The sequence below is a fragment of the Halichoerus grypus genome, chromosome 15 (assembly GCF_964656455.1).
Source record: "Halichoerus grypus chromosome 15, mHalGry1.hap1.1, whole genome shotgun sequence".
Lineage (NCBI taxonomy): Eukaryota > Metazoa > Chordata > Mammalia > Carnivora > Phocidae > Halichoerus > Halichoerus grypus.
This window is the reverse complement of record NC_135726.1, coordinates 39,705,654-39,722,265: the sequence shown is the minus strand read 5'-3', so window position 1 is coordinate 39,722,265 and position 16,612 is coordinate 39,705,654.

Genomic DNA, 16,612 nt, shown 5'->3' with positions numbered 1-16,612 from the left:
TTCACCAGGAGCTTGCCCCTCCCCAGCTCTCTGCGGGAGTGCAGTCTGGCCCCCAAAGGGGAACGTGGGGCCGGCTTGTGTTCCAATGGGCACACAGCTGTAGGGGCAAGTCCCGCAGCTGGGCTTGGGTCTCTCTTGCTTCCCTTCCCACGGGAGACCGGAATAGCGGATTTCAGTTTATCGATCCCCATCTTCCTGGCCCTAACCTCTCAGCTCAGTCCTACAGGAGGGGGTGAGAGGACCGCCCCCCCCCCCCCGCCCCCGCGGGTTGACGATTGACGTGTCTGTTTTCTAGGCTTAGCTTGCCAGCTTCCTGGAGGCACCCCCAGAGTGTTCGGGGAGAGCCAGGGAGAAGGAAACCCAGAGGGCAGATACTTCCCAGCAGCAGACCCAGGGCACACCCTCGCTGGGGAAGTAGCTTCAGTCCCTTCCTAAGCTTTGTTCTTACCAATAGGATGCCCCTGGACAGTGTGCCCTTTGCCCTTCCTGGGCCTCCCTTCCAGGATCTTCATCTGTGACCAAGGGGTCATTCCGACCCCCGCAGGCCACTGCTGCTCAGCCAGGGAGCCTTTGTTTGCCAAGGTCTGTGGCTGGGAAGGGACGAACGTCTAGGGCCTTCCTCTTCTTTCTATAGTTTCTCTCCAGGGACCCCAACCCAAGGACGCAGTTGCTAGCTGTCTTCTGTCATTTCATCCCCCAAGGGCCAGGAGCCTTCCTGTGGAAACTGCGCTGGGCTGCTGAATGGCAGACCCTGCAGGCCCCACTGCTGTCCTCCGCTTCTGAAGGGAGGGGGCAGACTTGCACTGTGCTACGGAGATTCAGGACCTTGACAGGATTCTAGGAAAGCAGATTCATTTGGGGACTGATTCCAGGCAGGGCTCTGATGGCAAGAGCTAGCCCACTGTGCAGTGTCCGGCTTGGAGAGGCAGCAATCTCCTGTCCAGACACCAGATCCAAGCAGAGATGAATGGCCAGTGATCAGGGACACACAAGGGGAGAATTCCCGCAGCTAGAGGGAGTTACACCTTGGTCACCCGTAAGATCTGTGAGTCTTCTAAACCTGAACCACCTTGTGGGGTAAGGTGTATCTTGCCCACTTCGTGAGTTGGTGTTATTATTAATGAGAATGATGGCTATATTCTTTCATATGCTTTTCATGGGTCAGGCACTGGGTATACACTTTCCATGCATTAGTTCGCACCATGACAATCAAGCCACCTTCTCAAACAGAAATCAGATCACTCTTACTCTGCTCAGAACCCTGCAGTGGCTTCTTTTCCACTCAGGATAAATACCAGAGGCCTTGTAATGTCTGACAAGGTCAAACTATCTGCCTTTGTCTTCCACTCCATCGCTCCATCATCTTGTGTTTTCTGTCCTTTCCCTGATCACTCTTTGTAGCCACGCTGGTTTCCTTCCTACAGTGCAACACACTGTGGTCCCATCCCAGGGCCTTTGCACCAGCTATATCATTTGATACAGGGGAATCATTTGATACAGAAGGATGTTCCCTCCCCATACCTGGTTCATAAACTCTGTCATGTTCTTCTGGCTTTAGTTAAGAAGTCGCCTTCTCAACGAGGATCCTGGGACCACCGTTTTTATAGTGCAGTCTGCACGCTCTCATCCCCAGCACTCCCCTCACCCTCCTCTCCGTTTTTCCTCCTTCCCTTAGTACTAACCGCCTTCCAACGTACGGTACAATATCCTTATTTATCGTTTCTTGTTTGTGGCCTGTAGTCTCTACTAGGATGGCGCTCTTTCACTGCTTTGTTCACTAACATAACTCTGACACCTAGACAGGGTCTGGTGTAGAGTAAACTCAATAAATATTTGTGGAGTGAATGGATGAGCTCATGTAACCCTTATAACAACCCTATGGGGTAGACACTGTGATTTCACTGCATTTTAGAGATGTTGTGGCCGAAGCTCAGAGAGCTTAAGGAACTAGCCCCAGGTCACACAGCTAATAAGTGACAGAGTAAAGCTTTAGCCCAGGTGTGTCTTAGTCTGGGGTCCTAATTCTTAACCGAAACACTCAAATTTTCCCTACTCCAGGTGACACTCTGGTCTCTGTACCTGCAGTTGGTATGGTGAGCAGGGCCCCTCTGCCCTTGGTTGATGGCAGCCTGAACCTGCCAAGCTTATTCCCTGCTTGTTGAAAGGTGCACAGGAGTTCTGTGTCTAGAGGGTCTGTTTGCTCTTCTGTCCCGTCTCGCAGACTGTGAGGGCAGCAGCTGTCCTTCACTCTCTGTGCCTCTAACTCCCAGCTAGGCCAGCCCTTGCTTAGGCTCAGTAAAAGTTGCAACTAGGAGAGCTTTAGTTGTGGCAGGAAGGGGCACTTTACCTCTTCCCTCCCTTTCTGCAGGGGAGCTGGTTCCTTCTCGCTGTGTCGAGATGTGGGACAAAGCCTCAGCTGGAGGCTCTAAAGAAGGCATCTGTGACGGAGCATGTGTGTGGTTTCTCTGGTTCCTTTCTCAAAAGGAAACCCCTCTCTGGGGACACAGTCATTCACCCCACTCACCCCTAGCAACTGCCAGTGTCCCTTGGGTTCCCACAAAGATGCCCTGATTAGAGGAACTGTTGGTCGTGTGACGTGAGGCTGGTTTCCCACTGATGGACTTTTGAGAGCATTTCAGAACGGTGGCGTCTCTGATCCTGAACGTTCATCAGTAGATAGTAACAGACACCCTTTGGACCACAAGGTTTTTCTTTCCCTCTCTCCATTCACAGGCTCCAAAATGCCTGCAGGATCACAGTGTACAGGGACCTGGAGGTGGGCCGTCCTGTGGTGTGATCACTAGGCCCTCCATGAACCGGACGCGCCCATGCTGGGTGCTGGCCATTGGCCACCCTCGCAATGTCATTCCACGCTGCTGTGATCGGGCCGCCCGTTGGGGTATGCAGCGCTTGTCAATACCATTCTGTGGGTGGATTCACTAGACTTTCAGAGGCACTTCAAAAAACGTTATTTTAAAAAGACTGCCTAGCCTTTCGTAAAGTACCCTTAAATTACAGCCCTAAGTGAATGTGTTTCCTGGAACTCACTTTCAAAATTTATTTATTTTAATGCTCAGGTCCTCTTGGAGTTTAGGTTTCGATATTCTTGTCTCGGCTGACCTTTCCTGTCCTCCCCGTACCGCGTACAGCAACATTGATTTTGGGTAATGTATTTTGATTTTAAGATGCAGCCCATCCATAAACTTTTCTATCAATAATCCCGGCACACTCTGTGTACCCAACAGCTTAAAGGAAAATACCAGATTTCTGGGGGCTTTTATTTTTGGCCAATTTAGTCATTCACTGGCCATCACTGTCAGGGGATAAAGGCCTGAAGTCCGGCCCCAGGACTACTCCCCTCCAAGGGCAAACATCAGGTCAGCTTCTCCAGATGGAGGTGGCAGAGGGTGGCCCTCTCTGTGCCCTGGCTGCCCCTAAGACATGGAGGAAGGCAAGTGGAAAAGCTCAGTCTGGGTTCCTCTTGTCCTCTTCTATCCCCCACCCCTTCCAGGAGGATGACAGTGGGGCTCCGGCCCCTGCATCGTAGGAGACGAGAGAGGGCCCTCCGCTTGCTCGCACCGTACCTCCGGGCCGTTGGGGAGGTGGGCCTGCCCTTGCCCCACCCCTGCCCCGGTGCACTCTGAGCAGCAGGCCTGGCTTGCAGTCCCAGGTCTGGCCTGTCATTGTTGTGTTGGTGTCACTGCGCTGGGTCCCCTGTGCCTGGGACTGTTTGTTTGCTTGTCAGAGACAGGATTGATTAGGCTTGTGGATTGCCTGGAGAGACGGAATGAGGGGAGGAACTCCAGGCAGAGCCTGCTTGACCTCAAACATTTATCCAGCCAACATGTCCTGAGAGCCCAGTGTTCATGTATCCGGCACATACGTGTCGGCACGGACTTTATAGTGTGCAGCCTACGGGGGCGTCCATGGCATCCTGCCCGCAGGGAACCTGCATTTCGGCCCAGAAGGGGGCAGAGATACACCTGCAGAGAAGAAACAAAACCTAAGCCCGATCGTCTTAGCTGTGTGTAACGTGCGACCCCCAGCCCACACACGCACGCACACACACGCACACCGAGGGGTAGCCTCGGTGGACAGAGAAGACCTGAAGTGGTCGGCTAGGCAGAGACCTGGGAGAGGCAGAATGCTTCAGGCAGATGACAGCAAGTGCAAAGGCCAGAGGTAGGGCAGGGTGGGCAGTTGGAGGGAAGAAGGTGCAGAGCCTCCTAAGTGAAGGGTGCACAGTGGGGCTAAGGGGGCGAAGCAGGCAGGCGAGGGCACACGTAGCCTTCTGGCCACAGTAAGGATTTCTGTGCCTAGAACAGTGGGGCTCAGAGATGAACAGGACATGACCCTGGCTATGGGGCTTGGAGCCTAATGAGGAAGCAAATCAAGCACAGAGTGACCCCAGTCCTGGCAGGGCAACTTCAGGGAGGTGGGGAGTGGGAGGTGGGTCCTATCTGGTAAGACTTCCTGAACGTGTGGCTTTTTTGCTCAGGCCTGTGTGCAGAGAGGAATTTGACTGGCTTCAGTGGGCCTTGGTTAGGATGCATCAGCATCCCAGATGAGTAGCGGCCTGTGCAGGGGTGTGGAGGCAGAGAAGAGTCCAGAAGCAGAAGTGTGACCGGACCATTGGCTAGTGTGGAAGGTGGCAAGGAGGTCTGACTGACAACAGCGAGAGGTAGGGGTGGGAGCAGGGAAACGCGGTCCTGTGGAGGGACAGGTCAGGGAGCCGGGAGCAAGGGCTTGCCCCAGACCTCTCCTTATTTGGCCCTAGCTCCAAGGAGGGGCCTTATGATGAGACCTCACCTGTCACCTTTTCTTCTCTCCACTCTCTTTGCACTTGAGAGCTGGCTTGTGACAAACAGCACACTTGGTGTGAGGGTTTCAGGGTGAGCCCTACGGTGCCCAAGTCTTAGGGGCGAAGTGCCTTGCCCCACCCTTCCTGGTTCCTTGGCCTGCCAGAGGTGCTTTGGAGCTTGAGGTGCAGTTGGGAAAGCCCCTGAGCCTCAGTGTGCCCAACTGCAAAATGGGATTTTAATTCCTGCCCTACCTCCTCTCTCCCTCCTGCATCTCCCATGAACATGCTCAAAGGTGCTGGGCCAGGGTTGGCAGGAATCGCAGGTGGGCAGGCTCTGGGGGCTTCAGACACTGTCTCTAATGAGCATCATCAGAGCAAGATCCTGCCTCGTGGCCTAGGCTATTGATGACTCAGTGAAAAATTAAGTCGAAACCAAACAAAGCAGAGCAAAGTGGTGTCCAGGGTTGCGGAATCCGACGGGCTCCGGTTCAGATCCTCGTCTTGCCTTGGCCTCTTGGAACTCGCTTTGGGAGCATTGATTTTTGAGATAAAGGGTTTGCAGCAGATTGCTCGGCCCGTGAGGCGCAGGACCAGCAGCCGCGGTCCACATTCTCAAGCGCACGTCTTGCTGGCTTTTGTGTCGTGAGGATGTGGGTGGGGGATTTCAGGGTACTGCCTGGCCATCCTTGAGCCTGGGTGCCTGGGTGGGGTGGTGCAGCCTGCGGGGAGGTGACCAGTGCAGCTGAGTGTCCCCTAATGGATCTTATTACAGCCTGTCTATGTGTTATTTATTTAATCACTTGCCAAAGTAAATCTTACAGACCCATGAAGAGTTTATTTTTTTAAATTTTTAATATTCTCAATACACTCGGGGTTTTATTTCCCACTAGATCTATTAGTTTAATTTAGTAGAGGACAGACTGTATACTTAACCAAAAATTGCTTTGACATTATGGAGAATTAAGAGGCCGGGGCCAGCTGGATCTGAGCAGATCGATCGGTTTGAGATAAAACCCTGTTATTTCCCTATGTGCTTTCTTCACCTTAATGGTGGGGATGGTGATTAGAAACATAGAGCTGGCTAATAACGGCCAGGAGTCAGCCTGAGGGTCAGGGCTCTGGCTGCAGTGCTTTCTCTGGACCCACAGCGAGGTCTCCCTGTGGCGAGATGTTGTTTGATGGTTCCAGGGGAGATGCTTTTGGGGGCCGGAGGTGTCTGTGGTGGTCTCCCTGTGTCGGATTGAGGAATTGGCCTCACGTAGTCAGAGAACCAGGGCCCCGGGCATGGTGCTATGGGGGCAGCGATGGGGTGGTGGAAGCCTGGTGGCTCTGGGTTGAGTCTCTCCCCACGCTGAGTTGAGTCTTAGCTCCCCGTCACAGGGCAGCACGATCCCTACCTCCCAGGGCTGTTGTGAGCTGATGTCCACGAAGTAGCTTTGTGAATTGTCATGGGGAAGACTCATTATTATGGTCCTGTGTCCCCTGCATTTCTGGGTCCCAGGAGCAGCTCAGGAAATGCCTGTCTGGCTGACGGATGGCTCTATTTCCAGGGCCCTAACGTTTTGGCATCTCTCTACATCTTTCTGGGCTACCACCTAGAAGCTTCTGACCAGAGCATCCCCGTGGGGGACCTGGGCCCCTCAGAGGCACTGCGGCCCGGAGGCGGTTACCCCATGGCCGAGCGGTGCTGTACTTGGCACCACTTCTTGAGGCTGACTCTGGAGAGTGAGGGAGCAGGACCAGCTCTCCATCCCCTGCCACCATCCGGAACTGAAGTGGAACCTGCCGGTCTGGGGAAGGCTCACCTCGGGCCCCATCTAGGAGCCCCAGGGCTGGGCCTGGGATGCTTCCTGCAGTCCTTTTTGCCGCCCCAGCCCCGTGGTCCTGCCACACCGCCCCTGCTCCAGCCCAGGGTCTGCTCACCTGCCTATCCACTTGCTCTTCTAACTGACTCCTGCCTCCAGGCTCTTCCTCCAGGAAGCCTTCCTCACGATCTCCTCCTCCCGCCCACACTTAGAACACCCCTCATCCCCGGTTAAGCTCTCACTTCAGCAAGGCTCGGACCTGCTGTCATCCCGCAGGCTGACTCGGTGCGGTGCTGGCCGCTACTGGGCTCTGTGTGGAGACGTACTCTGAGGCCACATCTGGGCTCTGCAGAGACTCACGCTGTCATGCTTATGTGACGTCTACCATTGCCGTGGGTGGGGCGCAGGAGGCCGTCTCTGGAGTGGCTTCCTGGGCTCCCTGAGCTCTGGACAGGGCTTCCTTCTCCCACTTTCCCCTTGAGGCCGGCACCTGTAGGTCTGTGCCGGGAGCGGGCAGTGTTTGAGAGGAAACATGAGGGCTCTCGGGTCCCCCTCCTTGTCCGCATACAGTGGCAGGCACAGGTCCCTGGTTCCGGTAGTGCCTTATTTCGGCCTGCCTCCCTGCTCCTGCCCAAGTTGGGTTACCTGCAGGAAAAGAACGCTGGCCTGGACCTTCCTGGGCACGTTTCCTGGCGTGTGGCAGGGGCTCCGAGGGTGCTGGGTGGCAGGAAGCTGAGCAATTGTACAGTTCCCGGCGCATTTCTCAAAGGAATTTCTGCTTGGCCTGGTTTCATCCTGGATAGTGGCTCCTCCCCACTGTTGGCCTACAGTAGGTGTAGCCCTGGGCTCAGGGGACAGGCACAAGCTCCAGGCTGGACAAGGTCTTTGGCTTCAGAGCCCCAGAGCGTCTGGTCTGGATGGCCCTGGAGGTCAGCTCATCTCTCTTGCTGGGGTGCACCTGGGCAAATGCATGGGTCCGGAAGGGACAGGACCCCCAGGCAGGGCTTCCCACCCTGGCCTGAGCAGGCTGGGCCCCGGCCAGCTAGGCTTCTGGCCCCTCCGTGCTGATGCCCGGGCCTGGGAGAGGCTCCTCGGCACCGCCATGACCTTCACGCCTGACTTGCCCCTTTAGACTTCCTCCTGCCGGTAGACTGGCAGCTGCCAGAGCCGCTCGGTTTGTGAAATGTCAGTGGTTTAATATCAATTCTGGAGGTTTTATTGCCTTCCCCCCCTTGTTTTCCAATGGGATTTTGATCCAATCAAGGCCGATCCAGAGTGACGGTAGATTTGTGTTCCCATCCAAAGTTGACAAAAGGTCACCCTGCTTGGGGAGCCGGGGGCTGCCTTGGCTTTGCACACGTGTGATTACTCTCCCATCCCCCTGGGCTCTGGAGCCAGGCCACGCTTTCCCCTAGGAGAGCAGGTGCAGGTGGGTGCCGTCCCTACACCCCCTGGGGCCTGTTGACTGGGCCGGGGCACCTGGGGGTTTCAACTCGGGCATTCGCCAGCCACAAAATGCCCTGGTTTTGTTTGCAAAATGTGTTTGATGCTTCAGACCTAAATTAATTTTTCACAGTAATGTTTCAAAATGTCATCTTTCCCTTCCCAAGGAAAAAAAAAGGGTGTTGAATAAGGTTCTCTGTTTGGGAAGAGGTGTGAGGCTGGGGAGAGACTAGGCCCCTGTCCACACTGGGCTGTGCCCTTTTCCTCCTCTCTCTGGCTCAGCTCCCAGCTGTCCCCAGAGAACAGAACACCCTGTCCTGCTCATTTCAGGTCAGGGAGCTGGCAAGGGTGCTGAACGGGTGTGAGAATTTTGGTCAAGTTTTGATCTTGCTCCGTGCACTTTAGAGAGGTGGGTTCAGAGTTTCAACCCAGCCTGGCAAGCCTTTTGAGTGCACCTGGTGGGTGTGTGGCTCAGAGAGGGCTCTGCTGGTGGGTAGGGAAAGGCAAGCCGGAACAAAGAGGAGCAGGCTCTGGTGGGCTCCACACTCGGAGCTCCCTGGTGGGGGTCCTGGAGGGCACTGACCCCACAGGGCCTCAGCAGTGCTCCCTGTGCCGAGGCAGGAGGGATATGGCAGGGCTTCTGGAACCCCCAGCCGAGGATGGCTGGGGGGAGACCACGGTGGCCAAGTTGAGGGGAAGGGAGGGTGGGGGTGACACATTTGTACAAGGTGACAGAGCTTAGGGTGACAGAACTGAGGGGTGCTTCATGGTAAGAGAGTGGGAGGCTGGGGAGAGACTAGGCCCCTGTCCACACTGGGCTGTGCCCTTTTCCTCCTCTCTCTGGCTCAGCTCCCAGCTGTCCCCAGAGAACAGAACACCCTGTCCTGCTCATTTCAGGTCAGGGAGCTGGCAAGGGTGCTGAACGGGTGTGAGAATTTTGGTCAAGTTTTGATCTTGCTCCGTGCACTTTAGAGAGGTGGGTTCAGAGTTTCAACCCAGCCTGGCAAGCCTTTTGAGTGCACCTGGTGGGTGTGTGGCTCAGAGAGGGCTCTGCTGGTGGGTAGGGAAAGGCAAGCCGGAACAAAGAGGAGCAGGCTCTGGTGGGCTCCACACTCGGAGCTCCCTGGTGGGGGTCCTGGAGGGCACTGACCCCACAGGGCCTCAGCAGTGCTCCCTGTGCCGAGGCAGGAGGGATATGGCAGGGCTTCTGGAACCCCCAGCCGAGGATGGCTGGGGGGAGACCACGGTGGCCAAGTTGAGGGGAAGGGAGGGTGGGGGTGACACATTTGTACAAGGTGACAGAGCTTAGGGTGACAGAACTGAGGGGTGCTTCATGGTAAGAGAGTGGTAGAGTGTACCTGGAGTAAACCCAGAGGCTTGACAAAGGGGCACAGCTCTCCCCACACCTGCACCCCCGTCTCTGGGCAGGGGAGGAACTGGGAGGACGGCCACCCCTGGGTCCTGCCTCCAGGCATTGCCGACCTCCATCACTGTGAGCTTCTGGCACACGCCCTGCGGCCTGGCCCCTCAACAACTGTGGTGCAGGCTCACTCTCCACGTGGGCCCTGCCTTCTACCCCAACCCTTTTATCCAGGGCCTGGGGTCCCAGGGGTGTGCTCTCAGGACACGGGGGGTGGGCACGTGCTGTGTTTGTGTGCACTGACAGCACATATGCAGGGAGGATGTGTGTGTGTGTGTGTGTGCGTGTGCACAAGTATACCCGTGCACAGACGGTGTGCCTCTCCTATGTGTGCAGACGGGGCGCCGGTGCACAGACAGCCTGCCCTCTGTGTGTGTGTGTGTGCGTGTGCACAAGTATACCCGTGCACAGACAGTGAGCCTCTCCTATGTGTGCAGACGGGGCGCCGGTGCGCAGACAGCCTGCCCTCTGTGTGTGTGTGTGTGCGTGTGCACAAGTATACCCGTGCACAGACGGTGTGCCTCTCCTATGTGTGCAGACGGGGCGCCGGTGCGCAGACAGCCTGCCCTCTGTGTGTGTGTGTGTGCGTGTGCACAAGTATACCCGTGCACAGACGGTGTGCCTCTCCTATGTGTGCAGACGGGGCGCCGGTGTGCAGACAGCCTGCCCTCTGTGTGTGTGTGTGTGCGCGTGTTCACAAGTATACCCGTGCACAGACTGTGTGCCTCTCCTATGTGTGCAGACGGGGCGCCGGTGTGCAGACAGCCTGCCCTCTGTGTGTGTGTGTGTGTGCGTGTGCACAAGTATACCCGTGCACAGACTGTGCGCCTCTCCTATCTGTGCAGACAGGGCGCCGGTGTGCAGACAGCCTGCCCTCTGTGTGTGTGTGTGTGTGTGCGTGTGCACAAGTATACCCGTGTACAGACGGTGCGCCTCTCCTATGTGTGCAGACGGGGCGCCGGTGCGCAGACAGCCTGCCCTCTGTGTGTGTGTGTGCGTGTGCACAAGTATACCCGTGCACAGACGGTGTGCCTCTCCTATGTGTGCAGACGGGGCGCCGGTGCGCAGACAGCCTGCCCTCTGTGTGTGTGTGTGTGTGCGTGTGCACAAGTATACCCGTGCACAGACTGTGCGCCTCTCCTATCTGTGCAGACAGGGCGCCGGTGTGCAGACAGCCTGCCCTCTGTGTGTGTGTGTGTGTGTGCGTGTGCACAAGTATACCCGTGTACAGACGGTGCGCCTCTCCTATGTGTGCAGACGGGGCGCCGGTGCGCAGACAGCCTGCCCTCTGTGTGTGTGTGTGCGTGTGCACAAGTATACCCGTGCACAGACGGTGTGCCTCTCCTATGTGTGCAGACGGGGCGCCGGTGCGCAGACAGCCTGCCCTCTGTGTGTGTGTGTGCATGTGCACAAGTATACCCGTGTACAGACGGTGCGCCTCTCCTATGTGTGCAGACGGGGCGCCGGTGCGCAGACAGCCTGCCCTCTGTGTGTGTGTGTGCGTGTGCACAAGTATACCCGTGCACAGACGGTGTGCCTCTCCTATGTGTGCAGACGGGGCGCCGGTGCGCAGACAGCCTGCCCTCTGTGTGTGTGTGTGTGTGTGCGTGTGCACAAGTATACCCGTGCACAGACTGTGCGCCTCTCCTATCTGTGCAGACAGGGCGCCGGTGTGCAGACAGCCTGCCCTCTGTGTGTGTGTGTGTGTGTGCGTGTGCACAAGTATACCCGTGTACAGACGGTGCGCCTCTCCTATGTGTGCAGACGGGGCGCCGGTGCGCAGACAGCCTGCCCTCTGTGTGTGTGTGTGCGTGTGCACAAGTATACCCGTGTACAGACGGTGCGCCTCTCCTATGTGTGCAGACGGGGCACCGGTGCGCAGACAGCCTGCCCTCTGTGTGTGTGTGTGTGTGTGCATGTGCACAAGTATACCCGTGTACAGACGGTGCGCCTCTCCTATGTGTGCAGACGGGGCGCCGGTGCGCAGACAGCCTGCCCTCTGTGTGTGTGTGTGCGTGTGCACAAGTATAGCCGTGCACAGACGGTGTGCCTCTCCTATGTGTGCAGACGGGGCGCTGGTGCGCAGACAGCCTGCCCTCTGTGTGTGTGTGTGTGTGTGCGTGTGCACAAGTATACCCGTGCACAGACTGTGCGCCTCTCCTATCTGTGCAGACAGGGCGCCGGTGTGCAGACAGCCTGCCCTCTGTGTGTGTGTGTGTGTGTGCGTGTGCACAAGTATACCCGTGTACAGACGGTGCGCCTCTCCTATGTGTGCAGACGGGGCGCCGGTGCGCAGACAGCCTGCCCTCTGTGTGTGTGTGTGCGTGTGCACAAGTATACCCGTGCACAGATGGTGTGCCTCTCCTATGTGTGCAGACGGGGCGCCGGTGTGCAGACAGCCTGCCCTCTGTGTGTATGTGTGTGTGTGTGTGTATGCACAAGTATACCCGTGCACAGACGGTGTGCCTCTCCTATGTGTGCAGACGGGGCGCCGGTGCGCAGACAGCCTGCCCTGTGTGTGTGTGTGTGTGTGTGTGTCTGTGCGTGTGCACAAGTATACCTGTGCACAGACGGTGCGCCTCTCCTGTGTGTGCAGACGGGGCGCTGGTGCACAGCCTGCCCTCTGTGTGTGTGTGTGTGTGCGTGTGCACAAGTATACCCGTGCACAGACGGTGTGCCTCTCCTATGTGTGCAGACGGGGCGCCGGTGCGCAGACAGCCTGCCCTCTGTGTGTGTGTGTGTGTGCGTGTGCACAAGTATACCCGTGCACAGACAGTGAGCCTCTCCTATGTGTGCAGACGGGGCGCCGGTGCGCAGACAGCCTGCCCTCTGTGTGTGTGTGTGTGTGTGCGTGTGCACAAGTATACCCGTGCACAGACAGTGAGCCTCTCCTATGTGTGCAGACGGGGCGCCGGTGCGCAGACAGCCTGCCCTCTGTGTGTGTGTGTGTGTGTGTGTGCGCATGTGCACAAGTATACCCGTGCACAGACGGTGCACCTCTATGTGTGCAGACGGGGCGCTGGTGCACAGCCTGCCCTCTGTGTGTGTGTGTGTGTGCGTGTGCACAAGTATACCCGTGCACAGACTGTGTGCCTCTCCTATGTGTGCAGACGGGGCGCCGGTGCGCAGACAGCCTGCCCTCTGTGTGTGTGTGTGTGTGTGTGCGTGTGCACAAGTATACCCGTGCACAGACGGTGAGCCTCTCCTATGTGTGCAGACGGGGCGCCGGTGCGCAGACAGCCTGCCCTCTGTGTGTGTGTGTGTGTGTGCTCACACACACGCACACAGCGATAGCACTTGTCTGCATGGACAACTGGCGTGACAGACAGCATAGATGTGTGTAAGTGGTGTGCATATGCCCAGTGTGTGCACAGATGGTGTGTATGCCTGTGGAGTGTGTGTGCAGGCTGGTGTGCCATGCACAAAGGCAGGGTGACGAGTTGCAGCCAGGTGGCTGGCTGGCCCTCCTGCGGGCCTCCTGTGGGCATCAAACAGGAAGCAGGAGACTGTGCTCTGCCTCTCTTCACCGTCTTCAATTCCGCCTCCTCCCTCCGCTTCCTCTCCTCCTTCCCTCCCTCTACGCCGGCTCCTTTCTCCCCTCCTTCTCTCCTTTGAGTGGTACACATCCCCCTGGGACTGCAGACCTGCGCAGACTCCCCTCCCTGACTTGTTCCCCTTAGCCAGTCCCCCTTCTCCTGCTGGCTGCTCTTTGTGGCCAGTGGATGGGGACTCTGGGCAGGCCCTGCCCTGGCTGCGGAAGAGGGCCAAGCTGCCCGTGCTGAGTGCTTCCTGTCCCCTCATGTTCCGGCCCCCGCCCGGCGAGACTCTGGTGTGGTCCCCAAGCCTTATCTGAAACCCATGGAGATAGGAACAGAGGACTGGGTAGCACCCTTGTGCACAATTTGGGGATACTTGTGAGACTAGAGATTCCTATGAGACACGGCCCTGTGGAGTTTTCAGACTCACCTGGATTTTCTGTCCATTTCAAGTTTGGGTGAGTGGGTGAGGATGTTGTTCTTGAATCAGGCTTTTTTTTTTTTTTTTCTTTTCAGTCGTGGGTCTCTCAGCTGAGTTGGCTCTGGAGCATTCATTGCCTTGGAGGGATGCGGCCTGATGCTGGTCTAGAATTCCTCTCCCTTTTACAGGCGAGGAGGCTGGGCTCACACACAGGAAGAAGGAGCTGGGCCATAGGTCCCGCAGTGCCCACTTTGTTCCTCATTCCTGGGCTCGAGAGCCCCAGGCTGGGGAGGATGAGGGCTGGTCTCCTTCCCGGGGCCTTCCTGCAGAGGCCGGCAGCGACGGCCACCTGCCTCTCCCTGCCCGTTCTCTGGGGCAGGTCTGTCTGTGCCCTCGTTGTCCAGGTCTCCTCGGCCTGGCTAGCACCCCATTCCTTCACTGCAGGGGCTCCGGGGCACATACCTCAGGATGTCAGTGTTCGCAAGTTTAAGGGACACTGTGTAGTCCTTAACTTGGCCTTTTGCACGTTCAGAGCGGCAGGGCATGCCCTTCTTCCTCGAGCGCGCCCCTTCTCCTGCACTGGCCGAGCTACCTGCCTCCTGGCATGGGGTCACGGACAGAGGGCTGGGAGCTCAGGCCTGGCCCTTCTTCTGCAGCTCCAGACCGAGGTGCTCCTCTGCGTGTGTGGGCTTGCACATGGACGTCCCCCGGGGGCCTGACAGCCTGGCCCTCTCCAAAGCCTGGTCCGCTGTGGACCTAGTAGTTCTTTCTGGCTTAGCAACTGGCCTGGCCTCCCTGTAACCCTGCAGGAGCGATCACAGCACCTTTCTCTCCCTTGCCCCTGGGGAGGGAGCGCCTTGTGATTTGACCCCTGGGATGTCTCTCAGATCATCCGTTTCTCCTCACCTCCTCAGCCGCCATCCCATCCTGACCACTGCCGCCTCTTCCCGGGTGATGCCAAGGTGTCCCCTGGCCCCCACACCTAGCACTTGCCTCCCGTGTGGAAGAGTGGCTGGGGCTCTGTGCTGAAGGTGGTCCTTCTGGTTCTCCCTCGGGGCTCGGTGGCTGCTGGCCTCCATCAGTCCTGACATGTGTCATCCCTCGGGGCCAAGAGTGACCGGCCAGGGTGTCAGGATGTCAGCGCGCTTCGCCCTCCTCCATATACTCATCATTACCACGTACCGTGTATCTCCTGAGCGCCCAGAGAGAGTAACCTGCAGTAAACATTTCTTGAACAAACAAATGAGGGAAGGCATAAATGCATTTACGGCCTGGGAGAGAGCTCCCAGGGTCATTCCTGTCTTGCAGATGAAAGTCTGAGCTCTGGAGCCATTTAGTAATAACATAATCAAAGGACAGGGTACTGGTACTAGGTGGAGCCAGGGTGAAGCCCGTCCTGCCAGCCAGCAGAGGCCGCCAGGACCCCTCTCAGGCGCCCTTGGTCTCTCCCGTCTTCCTTCCCTGTCGGGGGATTTCCCCTCAGAGCATCTCAAGTTGGGGGCTGTGTAGACACAGCTACTGGGTTAGTCAGTGCAGACTCTAGTGAGCAACTGGGTAATTATTTCCAAAAATATTGACTTGTAGTGTGAAGAATGCTCTTCTCCATGCCACCCGTCAGCAGAAAATTGCCTTTGGTATTAACATTTCATCAACTGCATAATGTGAATTGATGTAAATGCATAATTAGATATAATAGCCTGGGAAAATTCACTCTTATTTATAAAATTGGGCTTGTTAAATTAAAATGGGAGCTAACGATTTCCATCTCACTCTTAAAACATGTCCGAGCCTTTGCCTGCCTTGTTTTGCAGAAGCCCTCTATCAGTGGGTGCCTGGGTACACCGACAGCTTTGTAGGGAGACTCTGGAGAAGGGGACACCCTCTGAGGAGGCGTGGACACCACCTGTCCAAAAGGTGGCTCCCTAGTATCATAAACGGGTCTCTTAAAAACATTTTAATCAACATGCAACAAAGCACAATGCCTGAGGAAAGAAGGCTGGGTGACAATTTCCTCAGCCCTCATTCTTGTAGGATGGGGGCCAGCCCCCCGTCCCACCTGAGTCCGAGGATGTCGTGGGGGATGGGGAAGGTGCCCTGTGTGCAGGTGCAGCAAAGTACAGCAATGTGCTCTATGAATGCTGAGAGCTTGCAGAGGACAGTGAGAAGAGAAACGTCCTCATCATTGTTGATACTTTTTCATTCGTTCAACAAGCCCTTAGTAAACATCTCCCACCCATGCCAGACCCTGTGCCAGGTGTTGGGTATCCAAAGATGGAGAAGATATTCTTTATTTTTTTAATTTATCTGACACAGAGAGAGACACAGCGAGAGAGGGAACACAAGCAGGAGGAGTGGGAGAGGGAGAAGCAGGCTTCCTGCTGAGCAGGGAGCCCGATGCGGGGCTTGATCCCAAGACCCTGGGATCGTGACCTGAGCCGAAGGCAGACGCCTAACGACTGAGCCACCCAGGTGCCCCAAAGATATTATTTCTGATCATTTGGAGCTCACCATGTAGGTGGGAGGGCAGGAATTTAAACATATCTACATTTTGGTTGCATGTGACAGAAAAACAATTCATACTATCTAAAACAAACAGGAAAGAAATCTATTGATTCACATAACTCAAATAGATTTCAGGCAGAGCTTGATCCAGGGACTCAAATGAATCAATCAGGATGCTTGTTCTATCTGTTTCTCTCCCTAGGCTCGTTCTCTGCATGCTAGCCTCATTCTCTCTACTCTTGCAAATTGCAGCCACCACCCCCACCCCCACATTGTGGGAAAAGGCAATACTGGCATGCTGTTCACATTTATAGTGAATCGCTGATTTTAAAGATAAAAGCCTACAGCTCTTTCCATATGGAGATAACCCCTCCCCCCCAACACCCTATTCTTATGCGGTGGGTGTTCCCAGCTTCGGAGATGTAAACGTGACCCAGACCTCGCCAATCAGAACACTCTGACCCCTGTTCATGGTAACAGGCTCTGGGATGCACAGGGCCCTGGCTGGATGTAATGTCCATGCCATAATGAGGGGTCTGGCCGGAGTCATCAGGAAGACAGCACGCCCTGGTCCCCACAGTGGTGGGCTGTGAGGATGGCCAGAGCCATCTCTGCACCCTTTGGGGAGAAGGCAGAACTGACACTTAGAAAGATGATCTTATGATGTCATTCGTGTCCCTGGTT